Below are 12483 nucleotides of genomic sequence, written 5' to 3'. Positions count from 1 at the left end.
TCCACAACCATAACCTGATCCGCTCTATCCTATGAACCCAGATTTCACATACTATGTATGTCTTGTGACTGTCTTGTAAAACTGAATTGCACCCCGATTCTAGAGACACAACAAACCGCATCTTGCCAGTAACATTAGACACACCGCCCACACTAGTAGAGGATTCTCAATGCAGTCCAGTCACAAAGGCTTTGATGTTACGACTGCAACCTATTCCAACCACATAACTGTCTTAGATAACCCTTTGATTTGCACGCATGGAGGGTGAAATGAGACATCACGACGACAGTAGATTTGTTTAATTAACTTCTTTATTCAGGTCCTTGGCTGCAGTACCTCATAAAAAAATGGCTCTGAGCACCATGGGACTTAACATCTGTGGTCATCAGTCCCCTATAACTTAGAACTACTGAAACCTAACTAAGGACTTCACACACATCCATGCCCAAGGCAGGATTCGAACCTGCGACCTTAGCAGTCCCACGGTTCCAGACTGCACTCCTAGAAGCGCGAGACCACCGCGGCCGGCTCTTGATTAGCAGACAATATATTTCCAATCTCTTTCTTCCAGTAATCTCGGCAGCTAAATTACCATTAATCAAGGTGGCTATTCGGCACGGTAAAGATCCTGGAAGTCCCCCCAACTGACACCAGAGAGAATATTGCAAAGAGTAAGTATGCGCTCGTCGAATAGTAATGGTACTGTACTACTTTGCCCATCGATTCTACGAGTATATAGATGGTCAAGCAGGTAACGTAATTCACTCATAGAATTGGAATTGTGCACGGATAATTAGTAGAATATGAAGAGATATTGCACTATCATGAATCACTTACCCCACAAAAATCTTCATTACTCGAACTACTGCAATACGGCGAGTGCCAATAGTGCCAGCTAAATAAAGGATTCTGACTACTGAAGGCACTAACTACTCCTAAGCATAGTTGGCAAATGAAAGAAGAAACAATGTATTTTCCTTGACAGGGTTCAAAAGTTCCACTATTACAAATTTACTCTTTCCGATGATGGACACACGTCCAGATCGTCCGCTCTCAAAATTCTGCCATCTCTCCCCACATCCAGCACTGCTGGCGGCTCACCTCCAAGTGCGCAATGCTACGCGCTGTTCACATCCAACTGCCCAGTACTACATACTACAATAGTGAATATTCCAACAATTCCAACCAACCACAGATTGGACACAGCACAGTCAGTGATTTTCATACAGAGCGCTACGTGCCGTTACCAACATAAAAACCTAAACAGCCTACTTACCTAAGCACTCAGCCATTCCTGTACTAAAATATTCTCGCCTCACTATCACAGCCTACACCAGGAGCTTGTGACACCTAGGGGCAATCTCGGAATGCAGTACAGGGCAGCCTGCCCAGAGACAGGTGAGCAGTTGCCACCACAGCAGGGAGCCGTCCACTCGCTGGACGGAGGTCACGGCCGCCGCCACACAACCAGGAGGCATTGCCGACAGTGGTATTCGAGTTGCGACATCCTCGCCACACGTTTGCGCTGTCATCAATGGTGGACACCTCTTGTTTCCTGTGAGAAGCAGCTAGACTCCTCCAGCAAGCTGTTTCTGAGGTGTCGGCCGCGGTGGTCTAGCGGTTCTAGGCGCTACAGTCCGGAACCGCGCGACTGTGTGTGATGTCCTTAGGTTAGTTAGGTTTAAGTAGTTCTAAGTTCTAGGGGACTAATGACCACAGCAGTTGAGTCCCATAGTGCTCAGAGCCATTTTTTTGCTAATCAAGAGAATATATACTGAGCATTTAAATCAAAGGTGTGTAATGAATTTCATTACATATGTATTCTCTAACTGCAAATTTGCACGGATGTGTCGTTTCGTTGGTAATCAGAAGGGAGCTTCCGATGAATTCGAAACGAACCTGAAATTAGTAGAACCAAGAGCTCCATTATTTCATCGGATAATTGAACTCTGTAAAAGCAAACTTCTGCTTGATCTGAGGTTTCCCGACAGACTACGCAACGCAATAAAACAAAGACATTTTATTTACACAGGATTGCAGATCGCTTCGAGTCATCGAGACTGCGGACAAGGAGAGTCATCTTCCGATTCTGATTAAACAAGTAAAGCTTAATTATAACTTTCTTGAGCGACGGTGATGAGTGTGGTGTGGCTTCTTATGAATGAGAGCATTAATAAGAAACTAATAGCTAACTTTCCTCCTCACCAGCAACCGGTATAAACACTATACTAATAAAAATTTGTGTGTCACTTTAGTGTTGATCAGAATAAGTAAATAGAGAAATGTCTGAGTATGTTCAGTTTTGCTCAGCTATCTGAAAATCAAATAACGTAGAGGTTTTCCAGCACTGTCATTTATAAATTTTTCTAAGGGGATGTTTCATTTATACACTCCAGACTATGTTCATTTAGGGCTTCAGGCACATACTCTAACAATTCCGTGGTGGCAAGTGAGGAAAGACTTTTGTCCTTCCATAAGCGTATTGCAGCATCGGCTGTGGCTGTACCACACTCAGGTTGCCCTGCGTTGCAACATCTAACGGCCGTGTTTTTCTTCGCAGCACGTAACATTCTTACCTGCCTGCAGATGTCTCTGTTGCAGCTCACTTCCGCTCTCGGTTGCTTTTTGAGTGAATATAATTGATATGTTACATTGCCCACCTTTTTCTTAAAACCTAATCCCTTTTTTTAGACCGAACTAGATCACCGTTTACACTAGAGTTCCTGGCGACCACCCCTACTGGACCTGTTTCGCCTCTTAAGAATTGTTCTAAAAATTAGTTTCCTTAACTTTATCACTTAATCTTACACATTTCTACATATGTTACCTTGTCATTTACAGTTAATGACAATCGCTAAGTTTACTCTAACAAATTTCTTCAATATCCTCCACCCGACAGGATACGCATGGCCTATGTAACACTTGTAATGTGCTTTCTTCCGTACTACTGGTATATAAATGGAAAAATAAACTTTTGCTCCAGCAGTTCTCACCGATGCTATGGGTATCTTGAAATAAAAATGATGGATTTTGTGCTTGTGTACTAAAACGAACCTAACTCTGGATGTAGTCCCTTCTACACTTCCCTTAGATTCCCTCAATACTGCTTTGGCTGCAACAAGCTTTCCAGTTTATCCGAGCTGATCTCTTACAACTTGCTCCAAGGCCTTCCATTGTTCTCTTACTTTCCCCCGTGCTACCCAAACACTACCTTCTAAGGACTGCAACCATTTTGTGATTACTACTTCCCTCTCTAAGACTTCTACTTTGGTTTGTAGTTCCGTGATATTCTGATTAACGGCCTCTTCTACAGTTCTGGTATACCACATTACATCTCCAGTCAGTTGTAGTAGCTGCGTGTTATTCAATACACTCTTCCCTAACCTTGCAGTCTGCTTAGTGTGCCGGCCACTCATGGCTCTTTTCCCTTTTGTCCACTGGTTGATATCTTCTACGGCGTCGATCACCCTCTGAAAGTCTTCCTCATAAGCCGATCTCCAGCATCGAACCAGCTCCTCATCATTCGTGTATGTGGAGTAACATCCAGTACCTGGGTATCTCACTCCTTAATTTCTCGTACCTCCATGCACTCCCTCACATACCCCCCCCCCCCATTTCCTTTGAGTATCCCATGACTTTCCACTGCCTGACTGAATTTGTCGAATGCTTCTCCCAATCTTCTCACCTAACTACGAATCTCCCATGCGTTGAGCACCAGCTGTACCACGTAGCTATGACTAGTGATCACTACGTCTTCCTGCTTGACGGCCTGCACTACCCCTTCCACGTACTAGGAATGCCTATTACTTTACTGCTCCTTAAATTAATTCGTTCTGATTTTACTAATTACAGTAAATCTGTACCTAACCTAATAATATTGAAAGACTTTCTCCTACACCTTAATACATACGGGTTGTTCGTTACCGTTTCATTCAGGACCTCTTCTTTATCTTTCGTTACCTTACTCCTCGCTCTCCCTTTCCGATCCGCGTCTGTTATCCGTCGAATAACTTCTGGACTCCCCTAAAAATGTTGCAACCGGACTACATGTACAGTTGTGTTTCCCTATGGCAACTGAATCTTGACATAGACTCTACCACTTGGTATAGATTCTAATACTTCGCAAGAAACTTCTTTGTTTTTTCCTTCGGTAATAAGAAGTCGATAGCATCACCCACTCACCAATCTTATACTGTGACATTCTTGCAGTACGGCCCACTGTTCATTCCTGTATTAACAGTGCCTTTGTATTTGCTCTCCCCCTCCCCTTCCCCCACTCAACTCCAAATTTCCCAAACCACTCTGCCAAATTCCTTAAAAGACTCACCAGTCTTCTCTTTCAATATGTCGATTGGTGATCGCACTTTACGATCATGTACTACTTCATACGTCGATAATCTTGTATCCGTATGATGCTTTGAGTTGTAGGCGAAACGACGTACTTCCGTAGACATCCCAGTTGCTTTGATGTGAGTCGACGTAGTATATAAGCATCTTTTCGATTGTTCTATGTACTCTTTCAGTTTTTCCATTAGCTTGTGGATGGAGAGGATTCGTCCCTAACTTCTTCACATTCATTAACTTACACAATTCCTTGAACAGATCTGAACGAATTTCGTTCCTTGGTCCGTTACTATTGTTTCAGGCACTCCGAACTTCAGTATACAATTATGCACAAGTGCTTGTGACACTGTTGCTACCTGCTGGTTTGGCATCGCGACCACTTCTGTTGCTGTTTTCGTCATCAGGCTTCTGACTGGTTTGGAGCCAGCCACCGCGAATTCCTCTCCTGTGCCAACCTCTTCGTCTCAGAGCAGCACCTGCAACCTACGTCCTCAAATATTTCCTGGATATATTTCAGTCTCTGTCTACCTCTACCGTTTTTATCCTCTACAGCCTCCTCTAGTACCGTGGAAGTCATTCTCCGAAGTCTTGGAAAATGACCAATCATCCTGTCCCTTCTTCTTGTCAGTGTTTTCCACAAATTCCTTACCTCTCCGATTCTGCGCAGGACCTCCTCATTCCTCCCCTTATCAGTCATGTAATTTTCAACATTCGTCTGTAGCTATCACATCTCAAATGCTTCGATTCTCTTCGTTTTCGGTTTTCCTGCAGTCCATGTTTCACTAACATACAATGCTGTGCTCCAAATGAACATTCTCGGAAATCTCTTCCTCAAATTAAGACCTATGTTTGACACTAGTCGACACCTCCTGCTCAGGAATGTCCTTTTTGCCGGTGCTTATTTCCTTATGGTGTCCTCCTTGCTCCGTCCGTCATTGGTCATTTTGTTGCATACGTAGCACAACTCCTTACTTTTATCTACTACGTGACGATTAATCCAGACATTTAGTTTATTGTTCTTCTAATTTCTACTGCTTCTCATAACCCTCGTCTTTCTTCGATTTAATTTCATTCCATATTTCCTACGCACTGCACTTTTCACTCAATTCAGCACATAGTGTAAAACTCCTTCACTTTCACTCATGACAGCAAAGTCATCAACGGATCATGTCATTGATATCCTTTCACTTTGAATTTTAATTCTACTCCTGAACCTTTATTTTATTTCCATCATTGCTTCCTTGACATACAGATTGAACAGAAGGGGTGAAAGACTACATCCCTGTCTTACATCCTTTTTTATCTGAGCCCATCGTTCTTGGTCTTCCATTCTTATTATTTCCTCTTGGCTCTTGTACGTGTAGTATATTAGCCGTCTCTCCCTATAGGTTAACCCTATTTTTCTCAGAATTTCAGTCATCTTGATCCATGTGACTTTGTCGAAGGTTTTTTCCAGGTCGACAGTTTCTATGAACTTGTCTTGAGTTTTCTTTAGTCTTGCTCCCATTACCAATCGCAACGTCAGAATTGCCTCTCTGGTGTCTTTTTAACTTTCCTGCGGCTAAAGTAATTGTCATAAAACTCATCCTCTAATTTCTTTTCGGATTCTTCCGTATATTAATCTCGTCAGCAACTTGGATACATGAGCTGGGAAACTGATTGTGCGACAATTCTCGCTCTTGTCAACTCTTGGAGTTTTCGGAATTGTGTGAATAATAAATTTCCGATAGTCAGATGGTATGTCGCCAGAATCATATAATCTACACACTAACATGAGTACTCGTCTTGTTGCCACTTCCCACAACGGTTTTAGAAACTGTGATGGACCCCACAACGATTTTATAAATTGTGATGGAAGGTTATCGATCCCCTTCTGTCTTATTTCGTCTTAAGTCTTCCAAAGCTCTCCTTAATTCTGATTCTAACACTGGATCCCCTGTCTCTACTTCTGCCTCTTCTTCTATCAATCAGACAAATCTTCCCCCTCATAGAGGCCTTTAATGTAGTCTTTCCACCTCTCTGCTGTGTCCTCTGTATTTAACAGTGAATTCCTGCTGCGTTCATAATGTTAGCACTCTTGTTTTTAATTTCTCCAAAGACTATTTCCAGTCTTCTATAAGCTGAGTCAGTCCTTCCAGACAGCCATTTCTTTTTCGATTTCCTTACATTTCTCATGCAGCCATTTCATCTTAGCCTCCCTGCACGTCCTATTTATTTCATCCCTTAGCGACCTGTATTCCTGTATTCCAAATTCCCCTGAAGATTTTTGTACGTCCTTCATTCATCGGTCGACAACGATCCTGCCGCAGTTGCAACGCTCGTTCCCGACATGTTACAACAGTTAAACACTGTAGAGCTTAGCTTGCACTTGGATGGGTGATCTTCCGAACTGCCGAGCGCTGTTGGCAAGCGGGGTGCACTCAGCCCTTGTGAGGCAAACTGAAGAGCGACTCGACTGAGAAGTAGCAGCTCCGGCCGCGAATACGGTCAACAGCCAGGAGAGCGGTGTGCTGACCACATGCCCCTCCTTCTCCGCCTGCAGTGACGCCTATGACATGAGGATGACACGGCGGTCGGTCAGTACCGTTTAGCCTCCGGAGGCCTGTCCGGACGGAGTTTAGTTTTTAATGTAGTTCTTTCATTGACCAACTGAAGTATTTCTTCTGTTAGTCATGGTGTTCCGCACTTTCCTTCTTTGTACTTATTTTTTTCTTTCTAACTTCTGTGGTCGACGTTTCTAGAGATGTCCTTCCTCTTGAACTGTACTACCTACTGAGCTATTCCTTATTGCTGTATCTGCAGCCGTAGAGAACTGCAGCCTATCTCGTCATTCCTTAGTACTTCCGTCTGCTACTTCATTGCGTATTGTCTCTTCATGACTAATATCTTAAACTTCAGCCTACTCTTCATCACCACTGCATTGTGACCCTAGTCTATTATCTGCTACTGCGTACGCCTTACAATCCAGTATCCGAGTTCGGACTCTCTGTGAGACCATGATGGAATCCAAGGGAAATCTTCCCGTTTCTTCCGGCATTTTCCTAGCATACCTCCTCCTATTGTCATTCTTGAACAGAGTAGTTGTTATTACTAACTTAGATTTATTATAGAACTCAATTAGTCTTTCTCTTCTCTCATTCCTAGTATCTAGCCCATATTCTCCAGCAATGCCTTCTTCTGCTCCTTTCCCTACAACCGCATTCCAGTCCTCGATTAGATTTTCATCTTCCGCTACGTCCTCACTTAACAATCAAAATCCTCGTATACATTCTCTATCTCATCTTCAGCTTGCGACGTCGGCATCTATACCTGAACTCTCGTTGTCGGCATTGGTTTGCTGCCGATTCTGATGAAAACAAACCTAACATTTAACTGTTCAGAGTAACACACTCACTGCTCTACTTTCATATTCATAACGAATCAGCCCCGTTATAAAATTTCTTCTGCTATTGATATTACCCTATACTCATCTGACTAGAAACACTCGTTTTCTTTCCGTTTCACTATATCTAGAGTGAGTGGCATCATTTTCCTTTTCAGATTTTCTATCTTCCCTACCGCTATTAAGCTTCTGACACTTCACGCCCCGACTCATTGAACGTTATCCTTTAATCTCCTTGGGAGTCCCGTCCTGGAGATCCGAATGAGATACTGTTCTGGAATATTTTGCCAATGGGGAGATCATCATAACACTTTATCAGTGTCCCGTTAGTACTCATTATGTGTCTTTAATGCCGTGGTTTCCGTTTCCTTCTGCATCATCAAGATGTTCATCACTGCTGACCTCAAACCCGTGGGCAAGAGAGTGCCCTGAACCTTTGTTTGCTCTTCCGTCCTCTTTGACAATGCCGTTGGCAGTGTGAGGGTTACTTCTTATGTCACAAGTCTTCCGTCGTCAAAGCTGATTTTTATTCAGAAATCAAGCGGTGATGTACAAATCAGGGAGCAAGGGCATTTTGATTCCTAAGGCGTTACCCTTGAACTACGTGTTTTGAAAAATGACCTGTAATTGTGAATATATACTTCTTCCCTGTAGGTGTTTCATTGAATAGACCTAAAACATCAGTCCTTCAGAAATTCGAATGGAGCTAATGCTTCAGGTAACCTCTGCAGTGTACTACTTTTCGACACAGATCCTCTCTCTGTGCGCATTCAGGACATGTGGCTTTTGTCCTTCTGCGTATTCCTCCACCAACACCTTTCTGCTACACTTCTAATGGTAGATCTACAATCTGTATGACCAACTAATATGTGACCATGATCTACCTTTAGCACTGCATTACTTAGCGTCGCTGGTATCGCTACCTGCAGTCCCAACTTGCTTTCCCTGCATAGCAACCCATCCTGCTTACAAAACTGTGACTCCTTAAAATGCAGCTTACATTCTTCGTCGGCTCTCTGTGCAGTTTGCCGTTTACCCCGATTTGTAATACTGCTTCTTTTCTACTTAATCCATCTTCCCATGTTTATTCATGACTACGTAACCAAATTCGCTTAGTCTTACTGGTCATCAGGGCAACCTACTTATGTATCCATTAACCACAACCACGATTTTTATTATGCATGATATATTAATAGTTTAAGTTTTTACCGTTCAGGTTGTGGTGTCACCGCCAGACACCACACTTGCTAAGTGGTAGCCTTTAAATCGGCCGCGGTCCGGTAGTATACGTCGGACCCGCGTGTCGCCACTATCAGTGATTGCAGACCGAGTGCCGCCACACGGCAGGTCTAGAGAGACTTCCTAGCACTCGCCCCAGTTGTACAACCGACTTTGCTAGCGATGGTTCACTGACTTCTACGCTCTCATTTGCCGAGACGATAGTTAGCATAGCCTTCAGCTACGTTATTTGCTACGACCTACTAGGCGCCATTATCTGTTGCTATTGATACTGTAAACCATGTATCGTCAAGAGCGACTTTCGTCATTAATGGATTAAAGTTAAGTATTCCACCAGCTACGTTCGTTTTCTCAATTCTAATTCCCTTGTCATGTTCCACACCTCACGCCAGCCTGCGTGAGCTAAAACGCGTGCATTTCTGCCTCCTTTAGGTATACGGGTTGGCTCTCCTGCCAACCACAACACAGGTAACGTTTGAAATATGTCTTTCCATAAATGTTACTAAACACCTCTTTTTCCAGTGTGGAAAGAATTTCTTTCTGCAAAGTTTAGTTGTCTTGATGCTTAAGCTACCGGATGTTGTACACCTTCTACCTCTTGTGACAACCAACAGCCTCGTGCACAGTTTGACGCATTACATGATGAAACAAATTTTCTATGAAAATCCGGAAATATCAACATCGGACTTGATGTTGAAGCTTCTTTTAGCTCCTTATAAGCATACTAGCACTCTTCTGACCACACAAATTTAGTTCTCTTTTCTAAGAATTGTGTCAATGGTCAAGCAATACCCGCAAATCCTTTTACTAACCAGTGGTAACAGTTCGTGGCTCCTACGAAAGATCGCAACTTCTTCACAGATTCTGGTAAAGGAAATTCACGTACAGCTTTGTTTATCCTTGGGTTTGTCTTAACCCCATCTTTACTTACGATGTGACGTAATTATGCTACCTCTTCCATCACAAAATTACACTTTTCTGTACTCAGTGCTAATTTCGCTGCTTTTTAGCTTAGAAAAATTTCCCTTAGTCGTTGCACCTACTTTTTAATATCGTTCTCATATACGATTATTTCTTCGAGACACACTAAGAATTTCCGAGGTTGTAAACCGCTGAGTACTTCGTCCAACGGGGGGTGCATTTTTTTTTTTATTAAAATGGTGTTCCTCTGAATTGACAGTGTACCCATGGTGCCGAAAACGCTGTATGTCTCGATCCTGCGGTGCAACCGCTATCTGATGATAACCACTCTTCCAATCCACTGGTGAAAAATATCTGCATTGCCCTGAATGACCTTCGGCAAAGGGGCCAGCATCCCTTATGGTTTCCGCAATTAGATGTCCCATCTATTTTGGCACGATGACTATTCCTGTCCCACGCACTATTGCTTTCTTTAATTATTACAACTTTCAGCTGTTCATCTATAAATTCCTCCGAAATTGACTGCAAGTACCTAGGTATTCTGTATGGTTTGCAGTAGACTGGTGATTTATTTCCCATTGGTAAGCGGTGCTGTGGAATATGTATAGCTACTAACGGCCCATTTGGAAAAAAACAAATCCTTAAATTCCAAAGGTAATTTTTCTTTCCGTTAACTATTGTTTCCCTCTAGTTGCTTCACTTTTCCTCGTAATACAGTTTCAATGGCGTCTGGCTGACGCTCGACGTGTCCCGTTTTCCTTCCTCCTGGATAACCATATCAGAGATTAACAACCCTTTGTTAATTCTATTTCCTCTGCGCTAAAATTAGCAATAGGAATAAGTACCTTCTCCTCGTCTTTTATTTCTTGTTTGTGTACAATACCTTTTGTAACTAAGCATCACGCCTGATCTAATTTTCCTTCTGTTATAACGGATCCACCGCACACAACATTTGTACCGGCAAGCTAGACTCAACACTGACTCAAGATGATTTCCCAGTAGCCGCAGGTACACAATCGCGCGAATCAGTCTTAGTGAAATCGTTCGCGGTTAAATCAATTCGTCTTTCACGATAGATTTCCCTCCCTTCACCGAACTGAAACATTTTTCCGTCAAGTTCCTATGCTGATGGAGAACGACTATGGCACGATGCTGAGATAAGGAATCTAATCCTAGAATCATTATGTAACCCTCACTCACGTGTGGTACAATCTCTACACATTTTCTAACTGAAACATGTCCAGGTAAAAGTCTATGTCCATCGATCTTAATGGTGTGACACCTTTATCCCCCAATCCACATAATCTGTCCCATGGTGAAACCCGCTGCCTGTGTTTCACCAAATCGCTACATATATACGCATCGACACATCCGCATCTATGTCCAATAATATTCTGCAGCCTCTTTTTCCTTCTGTTCCTCTTATCGCACAGGTGAGCTCTACATACGATTTCTTAGCATCCAGTCTTACTGGGAATGACCGTTGGAGGACCTGGGGTCTCCATTGGCATTTAACTTGTTTTTCTTCCCCAGTCCTCTACTTTTAAAACTACTATTTCCTCTTACTTTATCATCCTGAGGCTGTCGATACTGCCTCCTTACTCACGCCATTCGTCCACACCTGAAACATTTTATACCAGCTGCAAACATCGCCCGTTTACCCGGCACTCCAGTCGACAGATTCTCTTCACACTCTATCCTGTGTACACATCCATAGGACTTCCTGTCCATACACGTCTTGACATTTCCGCATGCAACCTTCATAAGAAAATATTGAGTGCCCTCTGCTCAGCTTCTTGATAAGTAATTTCATTGACTGCAGCATCCTGTCCGCATTCATAGGTACATCCATTAATTATCCTTACCCTATCTTCAATTTTTTTCACTGTTTCCGTATTTCGCTTAGTCGCTACTCCTCACTGCTACCTTTAGTGTCAGGCGCTATTGCGTCTACTATGTCTCTTCAAATTCTTCGAATGGTGTGAATCTCTTAAGTTCTTCTGTATACATTACACAAGTTTTAGCTTCCCTGTTAACCTCAATTTCGCAACACTCAGTAATTCCTTATCAGCCAGATTTCCAATGCCTCCCACAAAGTCCTGCACATTTTCTATTGCTGTACTAGGAAAAGGAGTAGTTAAACGTGCCACCAACAAATTTCACCACTCTGTGACAATCACGTTTCTACAGAGCCATGCAGTTCTGTATTATCCACTGTTTACTGTACTACCTTTTCTAATAATATGTGTACTGCTTCCAGCTCTGACACACCTTGCCCATCTGGTTCTGTCGAAACTTTGTCCTTAACGATACTTACTTCGAGAACTCACTAAAAGGAAAGTAAAACAGACGTAATTCTTACATCTACTCTCAAGTCATATCTACTCCTGGCATTGTCTAGCCATACCAACCCCACGATTACATGTATAGCATTATACCATAACAGTTTCAGTACGTGGTGCTGAGTGGCCCTCAAGGTTACACTGTGCACATCTAACAGGCAATAACCAATCTAACTTTCTTTACCTCTAAAACTAGACAAATCCACTGGTCCTCTTCTAGCAATAAAATCGACTTTATAAAATGGCTCTGAGCAC

Source organism: Schistocerca gregaria, chromosome 6 (genome assembly GCF_023897955.1).
Source record: "Schistocerca gregaria isolate iqSchGreg1 chromosome 6, iqSchGreg1.2, whole genome shotgun sequence".
In the NCBI taxonomy this organism is placed as follows: domain Eukaryota; kingdom Metazoa; phylum Arthropoda; class Insecta; order Orthoptera; family Acrididae; genus Schistocerca; species Schistocerca gregaria.
This window is presented reverse-complemented; position numbering follows the sequence as displayed.